At 46.4% G+C, this 26667-nt stretch overlaps 1 long non-coding RNA gene across 1 annotated transcript in view; it reads right to left on the bottom strand.

The window, feature by feature from the left end:
- Positions 1–2437: 2437 nt before the first annotated feature.
- LOC142774536 (uncharacterized) overlaps positions 2438–26667 on the bottom strand; it is a 117258-nt gene continuing 93028 nt past the window's right edge. Inside the window, exon 2 of the long non-coding RNA XR_012886435.1 lies at positions 2438–5735. This is a non-coding gene — a long non-coding RNA (uncharacterized LOC142774536). The remainder of the gene's footprint in view (positions 5736–26667) is intronic.

Here is a 26667-nt window from a genome sequence, read left to right as displayed (position 1 = left end):
GTACAGAATGAATCATACGTGTTGGGTCAATATGTTTCATTTTTACTTACAATTGGTTCCAGCAGCGCCTGGACGAACATAATCTGTGGGTGTGTAATCGTGCCCCCCTTCATTAAAAATAAACTCGGATCTTTCATAAAAACAAAATAACTCTCTTTGAGGCGAACTGTATATGTTTCAAGAGGTTTGAATAGTAAGTATTTTGAATGTACACATCAAATATGGTCTTTTTGCTTCGATATACAGCACATTATTTTCCACAAACTTGGAAAGCCCAAGGCATAGTCGAAAGCATCCCATTTCTAGGATTATTAGGCGTCTCTTTTTACAAGACGCGTTTCCAGAAGATATACTTCACCCATTTCCACGATAGGCCACACATACATTTTTCAAATCATATGAGGCGCCTTTGTAGCGCGTTTATCACCTGCTTAAAAGAAATTCATCAGTCGGCAGAGCATCGGGCGCATACCGCCGCGGTCCACGGAGTAAGAAGTTCGATTTCGGGAGGGGGAACATTTTTCTCAAACTTTTTTTGTTTCTCGTTTGGTGGCGTCCAATTTATCACAACTATATTCGTGACGGACATCCGTCACCAAAGTCTTCGCGGTTCCGGCATGAAACACTTTCGCGCTAAAAATAAAGACTGCAGGCACGCGGAAAAACACGTAGCTGGACATATGGACTCGGCGTCCTACGAAAAATACCATTCAACGCCCGCTCACTGACAGCAACGCCATATCACGTGGTAGACGAAGAATGAACATCGCTGAAAACGGGACGAGAAGAAGACACATAAACGGCGCTGAACTAACAACCAAAGTTTATTGCAAACCAACTCCAGTAAGAAACGGGATCTGCGCATAACCGCGCGACATAAGCGGAATTGCACATACATGCGCCATACGGCGAACATTACCAAGAACTCGTCACATCAGTGGGCCCCAGATAACAAATTTCACAGCCGTGAAGAAAAATTGAGTTGAGAGTACGCTAACACAGGAAGCACCAAGTCGTTGAATGTGGAAGGCTTCGCTAACTCTCGCGCTCAAACTTATTTTTATACCGCCCCATGACCACACACTTATCAAAAATAGGTGACCAGTAAAAGAGCGAGAGATTGTGGGATGCACCGTCTGCTGCCGGCTTCCGGTTCGAGAAGAGTAGACGACAGCGAAACGCTCCGCCGCAAGCCTCAGATTATTCAGGATTCACGCACGCGGTCGCCCGTTTATCTTTGTCCTGCTCAACCATGGTTTCTTGTTCAGCCTTTGCCTGCTCCAACCCGAGCGTGAAAGGCAAACACATGTATCGATTCTCATAAAACGAAGAAAGAAAAAAAATGAGGTGGGCCGCAGCTGTGAAGAGAGCCGCAGCGACAAGTAGCCTTTGGGTACCGAACGTTTGATACAGAGTGTGCGAGGACCATTTTATCACAAGCACGTGTGTATTCCACACTAACAAAAAGCTTACGCATGAATTGATGCGACTATTAAATCCAGAAATAAATTGTCGCGCAGGTGCGCCTAGCAAAGATATTACGTGAACGCGGGCAAAATCTACCTGTCATACGAGATGAGCGCCGGCATTGCACCCATGTGTATACGACAAAAAAAAAAAACGCGAAAAGGTCACTCAAAAATAAGCTTATACTAAGCACTGCACAAGTCCGTTTGCGTTTATATTGGTCAAACTAAGCGTCAGGACGGCACACAAAGCAAGAAGAGCGTTAAACAAGCGCAGGGTTTCGATTCTTCGGCGCCGTCTATGTCTGACTGTATTGTTGCCGCCGTGCCACGCAGCTTGACCAAGATCAGCGTTCAAATAAGCATCCGGCTTCGACTAAGAAATGCATCTTATAGTGCGCTGAAGGCTATACAAAAAAAAAAAAAAAAGGTATCCCAACGCGCTCGATAAATGTGGCGCTTCATGCCGATCGACCGACGATTTCGGCTGAAGCAGCGATCCCGAAATGAACTCTCAACACACTGCTATACAGTCATCACCATCCCTCGAGATCTTTAAAATCGTGTTTTTTTTTATCTGAAGTAACGTATCATACAGTGAAAAATGTCTTCTGTATCGACTGATCTGCTAAGCAAAACTGACAGCACCCCTGAGCAGCATAAAAGAATTGCGGAGCATTTTGGTGCGACAAAAAGATTCCTCACTGTTCATGGCTTTCGTAGCTGGTCATTGTCGTAGTCACGGCAGGCAGAAACAAAATAAAATTCTAAAGCACTGACATTGCACGGAGATGTGCTTTTTTCAACGCAACGGTACAAAAGTGCATGCGTGCGGCTGCTAACCCGCGTGGTGCGTCGAACCGGCAGCCGTCGTATCCCACAATTCCCTGCGTTATCCTATTTTACCGGTCACCTATTGGCTGACAGCCACACTTTTTACAATGGTTCGCTAAGTGGCTGGGTACGGAGCCTTTTAGATAGTAAGCATGCTCCCTCAACCAATCATTGATGCATCGGCCTGTTGCATCTTCTGTACAATCACTAAAACACATTCAATATAGCGCGTAGCATGTTTCTTAGTGAATGCTTCTTTCTTAGGTCCTTCGCTGTTGACTTTGCGACATAGCCCAGCAAGCTTCACCAAATTTCACGTCTTCTAGCATGGGGTTTCCCCTTCCTCCTTGCTTGTTGACGAGGCATCTTCGCTCCTTACAGAGATTGGTGCTCGACCCGGCCTTTACCAGGACAGATGCCCAACAAGTATGTTATAATGTCATACGTTCACACCATTTCTGATGACCTTAAGATGATAGGATTAAAGCATGGCGTGAGCCTCGTCTTCACGGCAACCCTGAAGCTTTCACGTTTGTGTGCTCTTACCAGCGAACAAACGAAAAAAAAACAGCATGCTAAAAGAAACATTAGCAGCGATTTGTTCCCTGTGCTACCGAAGTGGTCTACAATATTCAACTCAGTTTTGGGAAACCGTACATCGGGCAAACGGGCGGATGTCTTAACGACTAAGGGAGCACTATAGGCTGCGATCAAGGATCAGAACGACGGGGCGCACCTTCGGGAGCATTGCAGGAAGTTCGGTTGCACATGCAGCTCTTCGAGGACGCTGACGTCGTCCGTAGGAAAAAGGGCAGGCGGGAAAGATATTAGAGGCGGACCAAATTAAGGTGGCAGCAGACGCATGCGTCAGTGCACTTGATGAAAGAGACGGAATTCCTTCACATCAGTTTCCTGAAACTGATTAAACGTACCCCTCCCCCTTTCAAGATTTTTAGATCGGTAACGAATTTGCCGCGGTTTGGAAAAACTTTTTTTGTGACAGTGTTTGTTGCCAATGCACCTGCGCATAAGCTTTCATAGCGTGAAGCTTTCTCGAATAAATTCAGTTGCAAGTGAGCGTTCCTTCTGTCGTGTGTCCTTTTCCTAAGCAAATCCGCGCTCCCATGAGAATAATAATGTCGAACCAAAAGCTGACCACACTGGGGGAACAGAAGTCGATTTTCGATGCCATGGGAAAAACGGCGAGTCGTGGCGCTCTTGGCTACGTCGATGCACCGAACCCGCCAGCACATTCCCAGCGAGTAGGAGATAGAAAGTGGACGAAATGTGGAGTAATAGGGCACTCAAAAGAACGTGACAAGCCATAACTTGAGCATAAATGAGTTCACGTGTATCAGAATGATGCAGGGAATGCATACCGACCTTCCAGGTGCGTCAGGCGGGTGGCCGCATCAAACCTAATTGAAAGGCTAACATAATTAGAGCTCATGCGCAGCCTCCGAGATGTGCGTTCAAAAGCAGATATCTGTGAGCAGCATTGGTTGAGTTGAACTGCATTCCGTCTTTCTAATTTGTGACATCAAAACGAGGTTGCAGTACAATGATTAAGGTCTTTTTTTTTCATTCTTACGACCAACAACATCCGCTATACTTTATTTGGCTTCATCGTCTGTTAGTTCTCATTAGAACTATGTCGAACTAGACTTAACAAAAACGAGCCCTTAAATTTCCACTTGAAAACTGAGCGTAGACGAACGCAGCCGGCATGATGCAGCACGCTTTTGCGCGGGCAGACACTCACGCATCCGGTGGTCCCCTCACTCAAATGGCTCGTCTGGTTGGGGGGACGCGCGGTGGGGGGTGGCAGCGTTTGCTTCGCATTGTGACGGCAGTCGGTGTCGTTGAACGCGGCAATGGCGGGAGCATGCACGTGGCTGCTGCTGTTCGTCCTCCGGAAAGTCGTCATCCGCTCCCCGACGGACGCGTGCTGTCAATGTGTCCCCGATCGAAATGTGGCACATGCGAACAATGTGGGGCCCCTCATTGATTGGACACTGTAAGTGCGTGGCTGTTCCAATGAACACTCAAAAGGACTCGTCGCTGAGCCGGTTGGTTCATGCTTAAGAAGAAAAACAACAGGCACGGCGCAAAGAGAACGAGGGCGAAGCGAAAAGCAAACTGGCAACGCACTGGCTACGTGCCTTGCTTAAAAGGGCAGTTAGCCAGTGCCTTAGTGCCCTACCACTAGATTTGAGCGCGAAAGAAACAACATTTTCGAAAGATAGCCTCGATTCACGTCAAGTTTAGATTGTGTACTCCCACGTTTTCCGTACACTAGGGTTGACAGTTATGTTAACTGGCACGTCTTCAGAGTTCAGTTCAGTGTAGTTTCTGGCACATGCTCCAGCTGTTTTAGTGGCTCATGATGGTTTGCTAGTTTTGCCATGTATCAATTTCTGTTACGAGATTACCTTATTTTATTAAACAGTTTGAAGTTGGCACCCGTGTCTGTCAATTCGTTTCCTCGCTTCACCCCCATCCTCTTTGCACCATATCTGTCTTTTACTGAGTCTACCCGAACAGAATACGAATACAGGAGAAAAACAACCATTTGCCACTGAACTGAACAGGAAATGCGGTTTATATTCAGAAAAAGACGAAGTACTAAGTTCGCCTGCACTCAAGGCACGACGTCATGGTCGCATAACACGCTGGTTCACCGACATAGCAGCCTTGATGACGAAGAGGCCACATAATCACATCGCGCTTAATCTGCTCCAATGTGATGAAGATGTGACCTATTAGCATCAGTGCATCAATAACAAAAGTACTTGCAAGTTATGTAGTGACAACATTAACGTCTGAAGTAAAAAACCTTGCGTGTGCCATGCAGAGCACGAACATGGCGGTAACAGTGACGTCTATTCAAGCCATTTGTTGATTTCTGCACATAACAGGAGGAGAATGGTCCACGAAATGTACTAATTCGCGTCTACCCGTCAGTTGCACCGAGCCAAAAAAAAAAAAAAAACTACTTTCAGAGAGTCAATTTAAAGCTCCTTCATTTTAACAAGCACAAAGTTTTGTCCCGGCGGTGCGGGATTCCTTGTTTTATTTCGTGCACGTAACATCCGCCACAACTTCGCGGTAAAAATATAGGTATAAGGACCTCGTGAGTGCTAAACTGGTTTCGCCCTATGACGTCATCTTCTCCGGGCGCGTCGAACCGCAGCTGGATGGCGAGATGACCATTCTCGAAAGCCACGATGCTCGGACCATGGCGGGTGTGCGTCGACGGTGGATTAAGCAACGGAGGTGCCGGGTAGCTTGAAGTTGGTATGTAGCTCTTACACTCAGTGTGCACCTTCCAAGTAAGTTCGCGTAAGCCCTCTTTCCTTTTCAGTGCGATGCACCTTAGAGGCCAGTCTCGTCAGCGCCCGCTGTCATTGCTGTGTGTCATGTCGTCTCAGCCCACTATAAAAAGAAGCAGGCGCCACAATAGGTAAATTCCGCTACTTGCCGCCGGTCCACCAAAGAAAAAAAAAAAGGAGGCAACAGTTACCCGACAAATAGCCGACGACGGAGGTGAAGTTGAAACACAGTTCCATGCATGCCGCGGGGAACTGAAATCGGGCATGTAGGAAAGAAGAACCACCACCACCTTAGGATAAGCTGCATACTGTATACGCAATTCCGATAAGGTTAATCGAGCCTTCCCCACAGGCCCTGTTTCATGCCTGGCACAACTAGCGCCTCACCAAAGAAGTCTCTCTCAAAACATTTTGTTTCGCCCCTCAAATTTTACGTAAGTGGAACTCAAACACCCTCCCCTGCATTCGTTCTTCCCTTTTCTTTTTTGAAAGAATAGGGTGCTTCCCGGTCACGCTTCTGGTTAATCAGTTGTTTCTCTCTCTCCGCAGGCCCGTAGCCAGGATTTTTTTTTTTTTCGGGAACGCCCACCTGTTGAAGGCCGTGAAAAACCCATATTTTAATTATTTATGCTCGGTAAACCCACCCTCCCCCAAATTGGGGAAGGCGGGGGGGGGGGGGGGCTAAAGCATCTCCCATATATGGTCCTGCCTCTCCACCTTTCCCCTCTCTATCTCTCGATGGAGGCGAAAATGTTGTAGGCCCGTGTGCTCAGATTTGGGTGCACGTTAAAGGACCCAAAACAACCCAGAACATCAAACGAGATGACTGCACGGATGAAAAGATTGTCCCCCATAGTGACTCCCTGTGTTTCTCGCGAAAAGTAGAGTTATATGTTTATCCCTTCATTGAAAAATCACCGAAATGACCTGTGGCGCCACCTGTTGGCAGAAGTTTTAATTATCCCATGTGCCCTGTCATGTGACCGGAAACTAGCGTATGCAGTCAGCAATTTTCTGTGTTGGTATAGCAATATTGTTTGCTTCTTAAGAGTAAAAGGTATTACTCCACAAAAATGTACATATAGTCCTGCGTTAAAAGTACGCATTAAAGTGGCGCTGCGTTCACAAGACAATGATACCATGCTTACCAGCGCGTCTTGAGCAAATTTTCTGTGCGCTCATGAAACCGTGCACGCAGTTTCCGTGTCGCTAAAGTTTTTGAGCGACGTGGTTTTTCTATTTACAATTTGTCTTATAAATGACGTGTACTACTAGTCTCAGCGTCACCAACCACTCTTTTGTACTGCTAGCCGACACGGCCGCGCATATGCGCAGTGACTTTTTCGGTGACTTGGCTTGGCTCACCTGTCGAGAGAGTAACGACGACGGGACAAGCCATCCACGACACAGGCACAAGGACGTTGGGCGCAGGCGCACGCCACGAGGTACAAATACGGAGAAGCTGTATAAGGTCAAACCGTGTCATTGTAACGACTTGCTATTTTCATAAAATGTTGTGAAGCTCAGAATAAATGTGGTTAAGCATAGTTGCGGGAACTCCTGCGAAGGCAGAACAACGGCAACGTGCAGGGGTCGGTATCGCTATCGATTCTCAGCGTTGCCAGACAGAAAGGCACGTCCGTGTTCAGAGCCTTCCAGATAAAAAAAATACTCTCATAATATAACTAAGTGCTTTGGGGATTAACACTGGCAGCTACGACCAATACGAAAGGTAAGCTTTCTGTTGCACCGGCAAAAACTGGGTCGAAAAGAATCAGTTGTCGGTCCCTTCAAAGAACCCCGTCTACCTGAAAGTGGTCGAAATTTACGGAGCCTGCCACTACGGCGTCTCTGATAATCATAAGTGGTTTCAATACGTTAAACCCCACATATCAATCAACGTTAAACCCTACATATCAATCAACTTCTCTATCTCTGAGCTGGTTTCTCTATATATCTCTTAAGCAATGAAACGCCGTAAGCGCCTAAAACTAGAAAAACAAGCCCTTAATTTTCCTCTCATTCCATTCATTCAGAAGTGTTATTTGCGACACTGATTGATCGAGAATGCGCGCGGGAAGGCGATTGTGTTGAGGTTGAAAAAAAAAAACCGACGAGGCCTTTCACACACGTGGAAAAACAGCTGCAGGTCTCGCTTGTAAAGCTGTTTCGTTGTGAGTACGTTTCTGTGGAGCAGTCGCGTGTTAGCAGAGCTTCGCTAGGACCAAGCTCTCCTCTATAGAGAAAAAAAAAGAAGTGTTATTAATGCAACGATATAGAGTTGAGCCATCTGCTATTCACACTGCTAGACAACTACGGGATACGGTGCAGAGCTCTTTAAAATGATGCTTTCATATTGCTAGCCAACACGCACTAAGGCAGCAGAGGAGAGGCGAAGATCCTCTTAGTGTGACCTTCTCCCGCGTCAGGCGTAACCAGCAGTATCTCTCGAACAATGTAATAGATGGCGCTGTCTCATCACTTCCTAGATGACGTTGGTCCAATATAAGTGTGTGCAATAGGACGGAAGCATGGACGGACGGAACGACCGACAGACGGAAGGACGCTTCGCCCCACTCATCATGATTCACTCCGTGGATACGCTGTGATTTTTTTACTCGACATGAAGGACAGAATATATAGCATTGCCCTGCAGATATGTATATGCCACATTACAAATTAACTCCAACAAGAAAAAAAAATGCTACCTGAATGTGCGCACTGAAATGCTCCATATTCTGTACTTCACGTCGAGGAAAAAATCAGTTAAAGGAGCAGTGACATCAACTTGACGCATGCCGCGTTTTTGCGTCAACGTGTAGTTATTGACCCCTATAGTTACATTTCCCTACTAATAACGCAACACAGGGACAAAACAGTAGATGTAATATCGATTAGTATGACCAGTATCAAACCCATTTCAAAACGGATCTAAAGACCACCAATTTTCAGCGCAGCCAAGTGGTCACCTCCCGCAGTCCCACTCTGTCTAATCACGTGGCCACACGAAATGGTGACGGGACCTTCATTTGACATTTCGTCTGCTCGGCGCGCACGTGTATAGGCATGTCTTCGCCACCAACATTGTCGTCGCTAGCGTGATCACCGTCTACAAGCGACGATGAAAACATTGAAGAATATAGAATCACGGCGATACGCGGCATAGGCACCGCACACTGACCAGAGGGAGCTGCATTGCTCACAGGCAGACAAAGAACTTCATTGGGTCCTCAGAAACGCTGTTCTTTTAGAGCAACGTCGCAGGCCGCTCCCACGTAGACAGGATAACCGCTGGTCATTAAGGGTAACTAACTGGATTTCTAGAGAAGTTAAGCGGGTTAGGGGGAGAGAGAAGGTTAGGCGGACAGATGAGATTAAGTCTGCGGGTATAAATTGACAGCAGCAAGCACAGGACCGAGTTGACTGGCAAAACATGGGTGAGGCCTTTGTCCAGCAGTGGACGTAGTAAGGATGATGATGATGATGTTGATGAAAAACGCTGCCGATCGGTGCTCGAGGCTACCGTGAACACGCGAGCCAAATATTATTGCACAGCACGCGGCCTGCAAAGTACAATAAATTCTCAAAGACAACTATAAATCGCTTTCCTTTGACAAATTATGCTATGCACTCTAAAATAGTTGCGTTACAGGACAAGTACAGCGCCATTGTCTGATTTGAGCACCGCGCGCTCGGCGGTAGTTACTGCGGCCGCCGTGGGAGGCGGCGACGTGTCCACGCGTGGACGTGCGATCGCACTGAAAAGTCTCTCTCTCTCTCTCTCTCTCTCTCTCTCTCTCTCTCTCTCTCTCTCTCTCTCTCTCTCTCTATCTCTCTCTCTCTCTCTCTATCTATCTATCTCTCTCTATCTATCTATCTCTCTCTATCTCTCTCTCTCTCCATCTCTATCTATCTATCTATCCATCTCTCTCTCTCTCTCTATCTCTCTCTCTCTCTCTCTCTATCTATCTATCTATCCATCTATCTATCTCTCTCTCTCTCTATCTCTCTCTCTCTCTCTCTCTCTCTCTCTCTCTATCTCTCTCTCTCTATCTGTATCTATCTATCTATCCATCTATCTATCTCTCTCTATCTCTCTCTCTCTCTCTCACATACACACACACACGAGCTCACGATCACGAGACGCGCGTGTGACGTACATGCTTCCTCCGTGCCATCCCTCCCTGCATAGCTTCCAGCGTTTCACCGGGACGAGAGAAGAGAGAAAGATATTTCAGTGTGCGAGAAATATTGGTACCTCCGCTCCAACTGGACGGATTCTAAAAATTTTTAAGGCAAGATGGTATACTTTAGATAATCCATTACATGGCTACTCGTAACGGTGTTGCAACATTCCTTTGGACGACTGGTGTGGAAAGAGTGAGGAAGATCAGGAAACGACGGAGCATGTCACAGATATCCACACAGGTGTACGTTTAGGCACGAGCCTACAAAAAGCCTTGAGTTCTATGGAGAAAAATGGGAAGCTAAAAACGCCCGCGACATAAATAAGAGACGGTTTGAGTAATGGTCAAAAACATGAAGGACAAAAACGAATAGTGGGACAATCTGCCGTAAAGAGAAGAGAGTTGAATGGTGAATTGCCGTTGTTTTTTATCAACAATATTTATATTTTAATAGAAGTAGACGATTAAGCTATAAGGCCAACTTAAAAACAAGAAATGTTTTTTTTTTTTTGTAGAGCCTGGTGGCACACTTGTCTCGACGCCGTTATATAGGGGGCGCTCATAGCAGTTTCAAAGCGCTTTTAGGGGCGAAGCTCCTTAAGGCCTGGGTCTGTCTATCCTTCGTTGTTGTCGTATGTAGCTACCGAGATGGGAGATGGCGGTACTTGGAGTGTTCACTAGATGAACGCATTAGAGGACGCATTAACGGGCGGGCAGACAAACTTAGCAGACGGACGGACGGACGGAGCAGGTGTGTGCCACGGGGGATGCAAAATGGCGGTACTTGGAGAGTTCTCTAGATGGACGCACGGACGTATGGAGGCACGGACAGACGGACGGACACATAAATGGACGTACGGATGGTCGCGCGGACGGACGGAAGCAAGAACGAACGAACGGACGGAAGCACGGACGGGCTGACGGACGCTTCGCTCCACTCATCATCATTGACTCCACGGATATGCTGTGATCTTTTCCATCCTCACTGACCATGTACAGCATGAACAACAGCGGGGACAAAGGACATCCCTGCCTCAGCCCCTTGGTAATTTTAACGCAGTCATTGCTACTTATTCCTTCCCAGTCTATGCAAACTGTATTTTATCGGTATATATCTTTCAAAATAGCAGGAAAATGATGTCATTCTGCCTGAAGAGGCAGATCGACGGAACATAAATTTAGATAATTTTTTTGTTATAATAAGATCGACTTATTCGAAGCAAATGAAGCATTAGGCCAACATAAAAAGAAAGCTTACTTTTCATTTATTTGCGAGCCTGGTGGCACACATGTCACCGCCCAGTTATAAAGGGGGAGCTCACAGCATCCATCCACCCAACCATCCGGCTGCCCGCGCGTTCTACAGACACGGACGCGGCTGTATATACGGCGCCGCTCATCTTGTCGCTAATGCCAGCAGAGGAGACGACGACAGCGACGCCGAAACTGGGCCAGGATTCTCGCAGCGGCAATCTCGAATCCCAGACAGGATGAATGGCTCGCGCGCGTGTGTACTCGCCGAGCCAGCAGGGCGAGCACGAGGAAAATAGGCTAGACCTGCTCCACAGCGTCATCGATCTCGGGCGAAAGGGGCAGCCGATTACGCGGACCGGCGGCCTCGGTCGCCCATTAATAACGAGTCGGGCCTGCGAGATCACACAGCAGTGCGAGTTGAAGCCGGTGTGCTTCAAACCGTGCTGGGCGAGGCGCATATGTTACACGCTGCTAGTGTAGTTGTTGCCTCTACACGACAGAATGTAAAGCATGCAGGACGAGTTGGCTAATATGCAATTAGGATAAACAGCGCTTGGTTAATATGCAATTAAGATAAACAGCGCAAAAAAAAAAACGCTGGAACTTGCACAAAGCAGCACAAGCCTTGAAACAGCGGACGGCTAAGAAGACTAATCTGGTTGCTTCTATAGACATTAGCTGGGTGATTCATGATTATTTATATGAGTTCCTTCTAGATCAATGCTGAGCTTCAGCTAGGTGATGTTAGGTTATTTCTACGTTGACTCTCAGTGCAGAGGGGTTCAAGGTAAATCACAGTCAAAGACACTACATGGGCCTGTCGTCATTGGCGCCACCGCCATCCCATTCTCTAGTATATTCTCTCGTTTTAGTACATTCAAGGTCTTCGGCTCACCACCGCCGCTTTGCGGCCATTTGTCTAGCTAACTGTTGCTTTCTTGATATTTAGAAACCAGAGTGGCCAAACTTAGTATGGTTCGCCAACGTCAAGGAGAGCACGTATAGGTGAAGCTCGTTTGGGCGCACCACGTCGCGGATCATCATCATCATCATCAGCCTGACTACGTCCACTGCAGGACAAAGGCCTCTCCCATGTTCCACCAGTTAACCCGGTCCTGTGCTTGCTGCTTCCAATTTATACCCGCAAACTTCTTAATCTCATCTGCCCACCTAACCTTCTGTCTCCCCCTAACCCGCTTCCCTTCTCTGGGAATCCAGTCAGTTACCCTTAATGACCAGCGGTTATCCTGTCTACGCGCTACATGCCCTGCCCATGTCCATTTCTTCTTCTTGATTTCAGCTATGATATCCTTAACCCCCGTTTGTTCCCTAATCCACTCTGCTCTCTTCTTGTCTCTTAAGGTTACACCTACCATTTTTCTTTCCATTGCTCGCTGCGTCGTCCTCAATTTAAGCTGAACCCTCTTTGTAAGTCTCCAGGTTTCTGCTCCGTAGCTAAGTACCGGCAAGATACAGCTGTTATATACCTTCCTCTTGAGGGATAGTGGATATCTACCTGTCATAATTTGAGAGTGCTTGCCGAATGCGCTCCACCCCATTCTTATTCTTCTAGTTACTTCAATCTCGTGGTTCGGCTCTGCGGTTATTACCTGCCCTAAGTAGACATAGTCTTTTACAACTTCAAGTGCACTATTACCTATCTCGAAGCGCTGCTCTTTGCCGAGGTTGTTGTACATTACTTTCGTTTTCTGCAGATTAATTTTAAGACCCACTTTTCTGCTCTCCTTGTCTAACTCCGTAATCATGAGCTGCAATTCGTCCCCCGAGTTACTCAGCAATGCAATGTCATCGGCGAAGCGCAGGTTACTAAGGTATTCTCCATTGACTCTTATCCCTAACTGTTCCCATTCTAGGCTTCTGAAAACCTCCTGTAAGCACGCGGTAAATAGCATTGGGGAAATTGTGTCTCCCTGCCTTACACCCTTCTTGATTGGTATTCTGTTGCTTTCTCTATGAAGCACTATGGTAGCAGTTGATCCCCTGTAGATTTCTTCCAGAATGTTTACATATACTTCATCTACGCCCTGATTCCGCAGTGTTTGCATGACGGCTGATATTTCTACTGAATCAAACGCCTTCTCGTAATCTATGAAGGCTATGTATAGTGGTTGGTTATACTCTGAGCATTTCTCTATTACCTGATTGATAGTATGAATGTGGTCAATTGTTGAGTAGCCTGTTCAAAATCCTGCTTGTTCCTTTGGTTGATTGAATTCTAATGTTTTCTTTACTCTGTTAGCAATTACCTTTGTAAATAGCTTGTATACTACAGAGAGCAAGCTGATCGGCCTGTAATTCTTCAAGTCCTTGTCATCTCCTTTCTTATGTATTAAGATGATGTTAGCGTTCTTCCAAGACTCTGGTACTCTTCCCGTCAGGAGACACCTCGTAAACAGGGTGGCTAGTTTTTCTAACACAATCTGTCCTCCATCTTTCAGCAGATCTGATGTTACCTGATCCTCACCAGCAGCTTTGCCCCTTTGCATGCTCTCCAAAGCTTTTCTGACTTCTTCTATCATTACTGGTAGGGTGTAATCTGGGTTACTGCTAGTTCTTATAGTATTAAGGTCGTGGTTGTCTCGGCTACTGTACAGATCCCTGTAAAACTCCTCCGCTATTTTAACTATCCTATCCATATTGGTAGTTATTTTGCCTTCTTTGTCCCTAAGTGCATACATCCGACTTTTGCCTATCACAAGTTTCCTCTTCAATGCTTTGACACTTCCTCCGTTTTTCAGAGCGTGTTCAATTCTCTCCATGTTATACCTTCTTACATCGCATACCTTACGCCTATTAATCAACTTCGAAAGCTCTGCCAGTTCTATTTTGTCTGTTGTACTTGACACTTTCATGATTTTACGCTTCTTAATTAGGTTCTTCGTTTCCTGGGAAAGCTTGCCAGTGTCCTGTCTAACTACCCTGCCTCCAACTTCCACTGCACACTCCGTAATGATACTCGTCAGATTATCATTCATTGTATCTACGCTAAGGTTGGTTTCCTCACTAAGAGCCGAGTACCTGTTCTGCAGCGACACTCTGAATTCCTGTACTTTCCCTCTCAGTGCTAGCTGATTGATTGGCTTCTTGCGTATCAGTTTCTGTCGTTCCTTCTTCAAGTCTAGGCGAATTCGAGACCGTACCATTCTATGGTCACTGCATCGTACCTTGCCAATCACTTCCACATCCTGCACGATTTCAGGGTGTGCACTCATTATAAAGTCTATTTCGTTCTTATTTTCGCCATTAGGGCTCCTCCATGTCCACTTGCGGTATTCTCGTTTTCGGTACAAGGTATTAAAAATCCGTAAATTATTGCGTTCTGCGAATTCTACTAGTAGCTCTCCTCTGGCGTTTCTAGTACCGATGCCATAATCTCCTACTGCCTGGTCTCCAGCCTGCTTCTTCCCTACCTTTGCATTAAAGTCGCCCATCACTATAGTATACTGTGTTTTTACCTTACTCATTGCCGATTCCACGTCTTCATAGAAGCTTTCAACTGAAGCGTCATCATGGCTGGATGTAGGCGCGTAAGCCTGTACTATCTTCATCTTGTATCTTTCATTCAGTTTAATTACGATACCTACCACCCTTTCATCAATGCTATAGTATTCCTCTATGTTGCCAGCTATGTTTCTGTGAATTAGGAACCCCACTCCCAGTTCTCTTCTGTCTGCCAAGCCCTTGTAGCAAAGGACGTGCCCATTCTGTAGCACCGTATAGGCCTCATCTGTCCTCCTAACCTCACTGAGCCTATTATATCCCATTTAACACCCTCTAGCTCCTCGAATAGTACAGCTAGACTTCCCTCACTAGATAAGGTTCTAGCGTTAAACGTTGCTAAGTTCAGGTTCCAATGGCGGCCTGTCCGGATCCAGAGATTCTTAGCACCCTCTGCTGCGTTGCAGATCTGACCGCCGCTTTGGTCAGTTGCTTCGCAGCTGCTGGGGACTGAGGGCCGTGAGTCGCGGATGATGAGGCCCAAAAGGCCGCGTGGGGGAAGTTTCGACGCATTGATTGATATGTGGGGTTTAACGCCCCAAAACCACCATACGATTATGAGAGACGCCGTAGTGGAGGCCTCCGGAAATATCGACCACCTGGGCTTCCTTAACGTGCACCCAAATCTGAGCACACGGGCCTACGACATTTCTGCCTCCATCGGAAATGCAGCCGCCGCAGCCGAGATTCGATCCCGCGACTTGCGGGTCAGCTGCCGAGTACCTTAGCCACTAGACCACCGCGTGAGGGCAGTTATGACGCAATAGTGCGCTTTGGAGCAGAATGGCACGAGAAGCTGTTTGGCGCAGTGTGGCACTTACATCCCTGTTAGTGGGATCTACCCAATTTCTGTGACACGTATACAAGGTTACGATAGTGATAGCTTCTCGCAGCCGCCATTCCCGTTCACTACTGCTGGGCTAAATGCGGCTTACCCAACTTTTGTGGCACTTACCCGCTAATTAATCGTGATACGGCACACATATTACGGCAGATGTGACGTGTTTGTTGCGGCAGCTATGATGTGTTTCTTTATTAACAGCTTCGCCGTTAATAAAGAGATACGTCATATTGAGGAATTTAAAAGGAAGCAGTATACATCGAAGCAAAATTGAAGTCCATAGCGCAGCTTGTTCCAATTAAAGTTGGGTGTTACCCAAATCGGACGAGACACACAACGCACCACTGCTCCATTATGAAAGTGTCGCGAAAAGCAGAATGTGGCGAAAATACGCAATCCGATCGAACGGCTGGCTCCTCGAGGTGATGCGAAACGCCAAGCGTATATGAGGCAAGCCAGATGAATGGTGCTCAGCTGGATAAGCGCCTTTAATAATTTTAAAAGCGACCTTATGCGCAGTACTCACGGATTAAAACGGTACAATTCATGGCTAAGTAACGTACATACTTTCATTTTTACCATCCTCAGGGAGACTCGTATCGGTGTAACTCGAACGCGTGGGTCAGTGCAAACATAGTCGACCGGATTCGTCGCGACGTGACCTGCTTATCTCGAGCAATAGGGCGTAACAGTCGCTATACGAAAAAAAAAATGATGTCGCGTTTGAATAGGCGAATATACTCTGCCACTTCATGAAAATTCAGCGTCACCTTTCAGCCGTGTGGTACACAGATGCGCTGGCCGCTCAACTATACACAGAGCGGAAATATGGCTCCGTGATAAGCGCAGCAAAAAACAGCGGGCCCACTCTTTCAAAGCTTCATCGGCCAACCGCATCCGCATCTTGAAATTGCGGTATAAACGCGGTGAATCAAAATTTAAAAAAAAAATCACCGCCATAACCACAAAAACGTTAGAGGAGCTTGCTCGGAGGTTGAGCAGGCGTTTCTTGGCGAGACCACTTCTGTAGGAAGGTTTGTCAACGAACCGGCGCATGATGGGTACAGTACGTCGAAGGCAGCGTTGTCGGGTATAGGTTCCGCGGCCGGCACTACAAAGTTAGCCACGTCAATCAGCAGATAACCAGCTGCCTCTTTATGTCATACTAGCCGCTGCCGCGAGTCAAATTCCTAACGCTCATAAATGGCAGACGTGGAGCGATAATGCGTTCTTCAACGGGGTTGAGAGCATGCAGGTGAAAGGGCTTGGGGAACATCGGCATAGAGTTTCCTAAATGCACACTATAGGAAGTCTGGCGCTAGTGTTCATGGGAGCTGCAACGCACGACATTCCAGCCAGCATGGCAATGACGGATTTGTCTAATCTTCTGACTCCGTGCATGTTCGTGCCGCTTGGAGATGTTTTCTCACTAAACGAAAATCAGCAAATGTTCAGCAATTGTGCTTCAACGTCTTATTGCGGTAAAGCCTCCTAGATTTGGCCCCCGTCGACATACGGTAGCCGTGGCCGGGAACCGAACCCGCACCTCCGGATAGCACGACGCCTTAGCTGCTAAGCTATGCCACGGCCGGTCCTTATTTTTTTTTTCTTTTTTTAGGGGCGTAGCTCCTCTCAGTCTAATTTTGTCCTGCGTCAGGCATAGCCAGCCAGCAAGTCAGCCACACGGACGGACGGACGCTTCATCCCACTCATCGTCATTCACTCCGTGGATATGCTGGGATTTTTTAATACCCTATACAAATTCGCGTGTCATTGTGTAAGAGGTGTTCTAAAATCACATCAATTAAAGCAGACTAAAAAGATACCAAAGACTAGAAAGAAACAACTGTGCACCATACACAAAACTTGAGCATTTCATACGTAAATTGAAGGACTTTGATAATACTTATATAATTAATAATACATACAAAGTAAATACATATTACCTGCACAATACTGAAACAATATAAACGAAACCAGTCTTATTAATAGACGACCTCTGTGAAAGTTAGCAATTAGCTGGTGATAGAACATCCGCCACGGTGGTCGGCAAACAAAAAAAGGAACTCACGCTCACTCTAGAAATGCATCTTGCGCTTTGGACTCACTCCCGAAAATTTTCTACAGCCGGACTCACCTAAACTACACACTCGGACTCGATCCTAGTCTGAATGAGTCCGAGTGAGTCGACTCCTGAGCGAGTTCACCGAAGTGGTTATGGTGCTCGGCTGCTGATCCGCAGGTCGCGGGAGCAAATCCCGGATGCGGCGGCTGCATTTTCAGTGGAGGCGAAAATGATGTAGGCCCATGTGGTCAGATTTGGGTGAATGTAAGAGAACCCCAGGTGGTCGAAATTTCCAGAGCCCTCCACTACGGCGTCTCTCATAATCATATGACGGTTTTGGGACGTTAAACCTAACAAATCAATCAATCAATCAATCAAATAAATGTCGCGGTGTCTCATTTGTTGTAGTCACTCGTCGTATATATATATATATATATATATATATATATATATATATATATATATATATATATATATATATATATATATATATATATAATTTCGGAACGTTAAAGCTCCTACTTCAATCAATCAATAAGAATTTGTGGTGTTTTGACTTCCTCCTTGTGTCTGTGTTTGCACCCCCTGTCTGCTAGAACAAAAAAATAATAAGGCAGTTCTTCACTGGGAGTATCGAGCCTGAAGGAAGTGCGGAGCTGGGCATGGTATACTTCGTTTCTGTTCTGTTATCTTGCCACCTCGTTTTTTTCTCATGCTCCTTAACAGTTTTTCTGTATTTGAATTTCTATTCATTTCTTCCTATATATACATCTTTTTATTGATATGATATATAAGGATATGTTGGCGCATAATTATGGCACTGGCTACTCTTTAGCCCTGGGGTGAAACCTGAACGCGTATCTTAAAGTAAATCATACAAAGCAGTGCATGGAAAATAGAACACCCGGGCGCACATATGAAAGAAACACTTATACGCATATATCACAAAAATTTATAATAAAATGCTCGAAAGTCAACGAATTAAGTATCTGATAATGTCCCTCGTTAATATTCGATCCAACCAGCACAAAACAGCAGAGCACACGTCTGGCCCTTGTGATGATGTATTCACTCGTGTGTACATAACAGTCGACACGTCGTTCGCTTCAGCACACACATATGATGGGTGTCATACGATACTACGCATAATAAGTACGACATGTGTTATACAAATGAAAGTTTGTTATTGCTTAGTACTTGTCAACAATTCTGCTGTTTTGTAAGAAACGAGTTAACGCTTTTAAAGCGTGTGTCTGTAAAACTCCAGTTGGCCATGGGCCCAGAAGTTTCTTCATGCTAAACGGTTTGCGGTCTAATGCCAACAGTTCTGATTTAAGACGGCGTCTCGGCGTGTCATGACGTGGACAGTATGAATAAGTGACATACTTCTTCATCTGTAAATCCACATTCGCATTCGGGAGTTTCAGCTCTGCCAATTCTGTGCAAAAAGTGTTTTGTGTATGCGGTGCCCAGCCTCAATCGGTGAATAAGAGTTTCCATACATTTATCTTATGCTAGCGTAATTTCGAATTCATTGAATGGATCCATGTGATGATGGTTTGACCAAAGTACAAAGAGCTGTGATTTATGTATACATCTTTATTTTGCTATACCCTTTCTGTATCGTTCTATTTCACCTTTGCTTTCACTTTTTTTTTTGCCACAAGTGATAATGGTGCATTCAGACGACGGACCGAATCCGGATTTGTCGTGGACGCGGATAGGTAATCCGCGGATGATCCGCCTGCAGGCGCATCCACACGACGGACGGCGTCCTAGGAGAAAACAGCCGGATTACCATCGACAGCAGGTTCGGCGCTCACCTGCGCGCGCTGAAAGCAGACCGGTTTGAGAGTATTCAAGTAGGATGCCCGCAAGAAGCGACGCTTGACTGCGATGCCTGTCACGTTGTGACAAATGAACGAGGAGTGTTATTCTTTCAAGAGAAAAAAGAGTTGCTGGCAGAATGTTCTTTCAACTACATTGTTACCCACTTGTAGAACTTCTGAACGCGTCTCCCATCCTTTTTCTTTAGAAACGGCACGTCGCCGGTTGCAGAAGTTAGAATATTTCACCCTCATGACGTCCAAGAATCTCGCGCGTCAAACGACGGCGGCGACATTTCTCGAACCACTAAAAGTGATTTCTGCGTATTTAATCACCTGAGAACAAAGCCCCCGAAAACTAAGTAAACCATGCTCAAGCGTAGATGATGCCGACCAGTGATGCAGCTGTCCGCGAGCCATGGAGGACATGCCGCGAGCAGACGAAAAGTGTACTGGTTGCCAGAAACCCCGAGCTATTCCGCTGAAGTATCGGCTTTCTCCCGCCAGAATCAGGATGTGAGAAACAGGTTGGGTTCATCCGTCCACGAGCCGCGCGGACGAGTCGCGGACGAGGGGAATCGCTGATGTGAGGTCACGTGACGCGCCGTCCGTCACGCCACATACGGATTTGGTCCGTCGTCTGAATGCACCATAAGCGATCATCATAGAAGAACAAGAAGGCTTCTACTCGGCGCGAGCTCAGCGTTACGCCAAGCGACGACGACAGCCCAGCCATACTAAATTGCTCCACACTAAGAACCAGAAACTCATTCCAAGGGGCGGCAACGACACGGCGGCGTTTTCAGCGGCGTTTATAAAAGCAAACATTTTTCGCCGTCTCCTGGCAGCCAGACGAAATTCCGGCCTGTCAATCTCGGGGTGGAAATTGCTCTCCCAGTGTTCGCCAGTCGCCCGTATCCGGGTCACAACGACGGTGGCGGAGGTCGCCGGCTGGCTGACCAACTTTCTCTCGCATACGTTTTCCTGCACCGCGTATATTCCTTCAACGTCCGGTGAGGTGACTCAACCGGTTTACACGCGGTCAAAGGGAAGGAGAGGCGCATTGTCAGTAACTGGTTGTTCCTTCAGCCATGGGCACGGGAAAGCGGGGAGGGTCACTTAAACGGTATCTAAATCACCTGGTCACCGAAGCGGATTAACGCTAATTCTGCCCCATACGTCTACCTAAGATGGAAGGGGCGCTGCAACGATTCTGCGCACGCCTATGCTTTCATGGGTGTCTTCCCAGCCAAGAGGATGCACTAGAAGAGCAGCTCGCGTCCAAACTGATTTCACAATGGCGAGCTTACGATCAAATGCCGAAACGAGCAACGTGTCACCACTGCATGACCCAGAAATCTTTGTACACATATATTGCCGTTTGTTGCATCTAATTATCCAAGTCTCATAAGCAAACAAGATGAGTTTTGCGCATTGATCAAATGCTATAGATAGAATGGTCTTAGCTCTCGATCCCTGCAGTGCCCTGTATACTGTGAACTCACGTAGCGCTCTGGTTTCGGCATTTTTCAGAGCAGACAGGTCATGTCAGCATGACCGCTGCGACATAACTGCCGTAAAAAAAGTAACCTTCAGGCCCAACCACCACAATGAATCAAACAGCGGTAGAGAGATGGAAGGTTCATCGCAGCGCTCTCTCCTCAATTAAGTCGGCCACCCCCGTCCCTGCGCACATATATGTCTAAATATATGAAGTCACCCACATATTGTCCATGTAAAAAGCAGATAAATACTTCACAACAGCTTTGAAACACCGACAGCGAGAATCATATAGCTCTACATTAGATGGCATGATAGACGTTGAACTAACACATTCAACACTTGACCACTGAATCATTTCAACTTCTCTCACCCGCATGTTTGTCCTCATGCTTGCCTCCTGTTTATGCTCCTTGGTAGATTGGCTTACAGATGTTATCTCGGAAACGTGGAGCAAGCTGGTCTCTCTGGACTTTTGCAACGTTGAAAAGAAAAACTGCTCATAAAAACACTGCCCGGCGGCATTGGGAGCCGAACCCAGTACTTCCAACACAGGTCACTCTCACCACTTGAGCACCGCTGCTGCAAGACTTCAGAGCACTCGATAAAGAAGCCGGGACGGAAACGTGCCGAAACTTCGATAACAACTGCAGGTTAGCATATTAGGAGTTCATTAAGGGGCGAAGCACTTTAAGAACGAGGATTCTCTGTCCACGGTGTCCATTGTCAAAGCTATACAAAATATATGGGACAACGCTCGGGTAATGTACGAAATGTGACACAAAAACAAATGTTTGGCAATAGACTAATATCAATCGCGATTGTGCCCGAACAACACATAACACACAAGCACAAACCTTCTATGCCAGTCGGCGACTTATACGTGAACTTAGGACCTAGCTTTGGCGTCCATTCTTTGTGTCACTTAATTTAAGTTATGTGGGCACAAGCTCGGATAACGTACCGTTACTCACCCATAAGATCCCAGAGCTTCGCCCACTCGTCATGGTCCACTTCGCGGAAATGCGTGGACTTTTGCTACTTCATTCGTGTGTTCTTTCTGACAAGTTTCCCTTTCTTCTCCCATTAAAGTGAAATTGGATTTGTGGGTACGAGGGGTGTGCGACTATTTGAAAATTTCGAATGATCCATGAAATATAGCGCTGTATTCGACTCGTTCATCGGTTAGAATAGCGCCTATTCCAACTACCTAATACCTTTCCAATTGTTTTTGAATAATTAGCAGAGACGGAAAAACCCCAAATACACCACGCAATGGAAAAAAAGGATAATTTTTTAACTAGTTCATTGCCAATATGGACGCAGTTCGAAGTTCGGCGGAACTATCCAAGCTTTATGAATAACCAAATGAGCCTTTGCTTCAAATTCCAGCATTGCCGAAGCGAATGTATTTTCAATGCGCTACCATTACGTAACATTCATGATGGTCCTTCATGAAATATTATGTAATATTTGTTGGTGAATATTATACTTACCTGTTGGTATAATGAAACACAGAAAGCATAATAAAACACAGAGCTCAAGTAACGACTGGAACACAAGAGTTGCACCCGTCGTGACTTGCGCTGTGTGCTTTATAATGCTTCACCAACAAGTGTGAGAACAGCAAAATTTAGAACCTAATCGAATACGAATGCGGATCCTATGCAATTTGAATAGCTTTTGAATAGTAAGGCAGCCATTTTCAAGACAGGCCTAGAGTCCTGCAACTTAATTAAGACAAACGTTCACAAACTTTTACAAAGTAATGTTACCATTACAGTTAACAAAAAAAATACAGCACAATTATGTACACTGAGGTAAGCTGGTAGCGATTTACAACCTTCAATGCGTTTTTTTATTTATTCACCAGCTCTTTATTAGCAGTAAAACACAAAAGCTGAATTTTATTGCGTGAAGGAAGTGTACCCGTCGTTAAAGCACTGTGGGGTTGGCTTCCTGCGTCCCCAGCCGTTACTCGCACTGGGTATTTCACCAATCCTCCTTCAGTCACACAGTTCCGCATACGACCCATCGCTTTCCAACGCTCGGCCTTCTCGAGCCCTTTGGCTATCGGCTTGAGCGGCGCCGCTTGTGCTCAGCGCTGACGTTGTAATCTCGATGGCAACGCTAAGAAATGCCCCCGACAGCCTTGTGACGGTTTCGCTGCCGAAACCGGTCCGCAGTGCAGCGACTGTGCCGACGACGCTATCGCAGTGCCCTTTCGCTTCCACCGACGCGCCGTTACCTGCACTGTTCGAGGTCAGAAAGGCGCTCCACTGCGTTGAACCTGACACACACGATGCAGTATTGCCGAATCAGGTCATACCTTGAACGGAGACCGCAAAAGTGGGTAACGTTACGACCGTTGCCACCACAACGTCACTGCTGGTTAAGCCGATACAGGCCAATGTCCAACACAGTAAGTAAGACGTGCCGACCTCCGCCCTGTGTGCTTAGTTACCGAGTCATTTGATTAATGACAACTACACGTAAACATTACCGAGAACAGACATTGATGCCCCGAAAAGTATTAGAGGGGATATCATTAGTAAAGTGAATGCAACTTAAACGAGTAGAAAAACTAAAAAGTGAACGAAAAGATAAGTTGCCGCTGGCAGGGACCGAACATGCGGCCTTCGAATAGCACGTCCGAAAGCACCGGACGCGTTACACTACGATTACTTCTAATAACATCCCCTATACTTTTCTTGACATCATTGTCTATTAGTTCTCATCAATTATTACTGCGCTGAACCTGACACACACGCTGCACAAATACTGGATCAGGCCATCGCTTGCACGGAGCTCAAAGATGTGGTGGACAACGGCACACTGTGCTTTGCAATAAAGTTGTAGTCTGGGTCAGTTGGTACATGACTATGAATCACATAGAGTGTTTTCCGTATGACCTTGGGTGCCGCCATCTTGGGCTGTTAAGCCGATGCTTCCTTGTTTTTGTGCATTGTAGCGTGAATTAACAAGGTCATCTAACATCATAGGCACCAACCTAACCATTTTCATGCGTATGCGTCCACAAGAACACTGTTCGCTTAACTGTTAAAGATAGAAAATACAAATGTTAACAGCCCAACATGGCGGCCTATAAACCCATCAGTAAAAAAAATTTGGGACCCTACACCTTCGCCTTCAGAAGTTGGACGTGATAGCGATATCCCGTTTTTAGTCCATACACCCAACACTTAGTGCGTCAAATCGTTTCCAATTTGCTATGCATCCACTACGTGGCCTTAAGGAGATAGGCGCAGTAGCGTGCGTGCCTTTTTCAGTGTGTAACCGGCTTTAAATCACGAAGTATATATTATAATCACATGTTCCGACGCCCGATGGCAATGGGCGCTTGTACAGGCATTATTACTGCAATATTTCAACATAGTTGTTGTATTTAGGAGCATATGCACAGGACGCGTGACTTTGTAAGGCATGAAAGCTTCTTTCACTGCATTTACAAGCGGAGTAGGTAATTTGCCCTGCATAGCCGTGTGGTAGAACACCCGCTTGCCACGAGAACGACACGTGTTCGATCCCCACGCTAGACCCGGAATCTTTACATCGATTGCGGCCACTGAATAGAGAAATTTGCTGCGATGCGTTTACGGGAAATATGGTCTTCCAGAACTTCGTCGTATTTGGGTGGGGCCGGGATGGCGTCGTGCCAGAGCGCCTGATAAATTCGTCTATATTAAGGCACGCACGCAGAGCTGCGCGTAGGCGATCAACCGCAGCGACTGGGAAGCGAGGAGAGAGAGCGGAGGCCCGGATTAATATTGGACCTGTCTCAGCCATCGATCCCGTGGAAACGAGGAGGGATGCCTCCTCGCATGCAGAAAGCACCCTCTCCGTCTCGCGCCTTCGCATTTAGCGGCGGTGGAGGATTCCGCCAAAGACAACGGCTAAGCGAAAGGTGCTCAATATTTGGCCTAGTACTATTGGTCACATGCGTATATAGTGTTTCTTTTCGAAAGCCTTTTCGAAAGCCTTGTCGAAAGCCTATACACAGACTGTACACTGGCAGTATTTAATTGTTCTTATCTCTTGCACTTTTTTTTTCACACGTTATGAAAAAAAAGCTGGCTACACTCCAGTATTAAATCACTAATTTTCATTACAAGTTTGTATAGTTTTTCAGCAAATTATTTTATATTGCTTGTACAGCTTTCATTCTTTGTTTATACTGTTAATGTAACAGTTCCTTCTTTTTTTTCGTACATGCTTTGTGTATGACAAAATATTTAACTGTCGAAACAGCCTTTCCCCCACTGTAACGCCTTCGGCGCTATGGGTACCAAATAAATTATGATAATATATTACGGGAAAAGCCCTAGATGCCTCATAAAAGGGAAAATGTGACCATCGGCAGCAGCCAACCAGCGGCTCCGGGCACGAGTAAAGCCACATATCATCACGTGATGACGTCACCATATTATCTCACGATGACTTATAAATCAGAAAATTCTTGTGATGACATCCTGCCGCGAGCAATTCCTGCATGACGCAATGTTACGTAACACCCCGATGTGTCGTTGTAGCATCCGCTTTAAGGCGCCGAACTAAACCGCAGAACACGCGAGCTCTTAAGTGCAGAAATAAACACGGCGCTTGGCTAAAGTGGCGTGTTCACTGCTCTTTTATTAATTGGCTGAGAAGAAGACAAAAAAAGAAGGTCCCTTTCGCCTTCGACTCGTCGTATAGGTGAATGCACGAGGGACCTCTGCAAGCTGTGCTTTTTTTTTTTAGATGCGAAGCAGCTTTTTGACAAGCCTGTGTAACGCTGTCCCTGCATCCGCACCACGCTCCCCTACCTGCACGCTCCCCTAGCTGCACGCGTTGGGGCGGTGCCAAGCAGGTCGGTCGCGCCTCTACTCGCAGTGCGCGAGCGTTGACGTCACTCTCTCCCTAGCCTGTCGCCACGTGTATTCTCTCTCACTCGCAACGTTCGAGCGCACATCGAGCGAAGTCTTTCTCCTTTGGGAATCCTCTACGGGGCGGCGCGTATGCACGACGGGTGCATGACAGTGAATACTCCGCTGAAGGCGCCACGGTAGTTCCGTGGTATAAAATCACGAAGCGCGCGCGCCTCCATCTCTCCTGCGCAACGCCGCGAAGAGCGCCAACACAAGTTCTCAATGAAGTACATCATCTCCCGCTCAAGTGAACAATCTCCCCGCTGTTTCGCATCCACACATGGCTCACTTTATAGCGATATGGTCTACCTTTTTTTAACTGACTTCCCGCAGTAGGTTTCTATTGGATACCTTGCACACACGGTGAAAACAGTTTAAGAAATTACGCAGCTACTTGAATTTCTCATCTGTTGACGCATGACGCGTTTATTTGACTAGCATCTGTGTCTATCTCTATCTTAGTGGTCTACAACCTTAGACCACTAAGGTTGTAGACCACTAAGATAGCATAAACAACTCGTCGGCACCATGTGATAAGTATTCACATTTTTTTGTTTTGTGTGAGTGACAGTAATATATCCTTTTTCTCCTGAATATTTAGCGTTATGTTTGCTATCTGACTGCATTTAATTGCATGGGCTTGTATCCATCCATCCATCCATCCATCCGTCCATCCATCCGTCCATCCGTCCATCCATCCATCCATCCGTCGTCCGTCCGTCCGTCCATCCGTCCGTCCGTCCATCCATCCATCCATCCATCCATCCATCCATCCATCCATCCATCCATCTATCTATCTATCTATCTATCTATCTATCTATCTATCTATCTATCTATCTATCTATCTATCTATCTATCTATCTGTCTAGCCACATACGTCTGGGTGCTCTCTCGATCACCCGCTTAGCAATCGGTGAA

Source organism: Rhipicephalus microplus, chromosome 10 (assembly GCF_043290135.1).
Source record: "Rhipicephalus microplus isolate Deutch F79 chromosome 10, USDA_Rmic, whole genome shotgun sequence".
NCBI classification, from domain to species: Eukaryota; Metazoa; Arthropoda; class Arachnida; order Ixodida; family Ixodidae; genus Rhipicephalus; species Rhipicephalus microplus.
The sequence above is the reverse complement of the archived record's forward strand: the minus strand, read 5'-3'. Positions and strand labels throughout refer to the sequence as shown.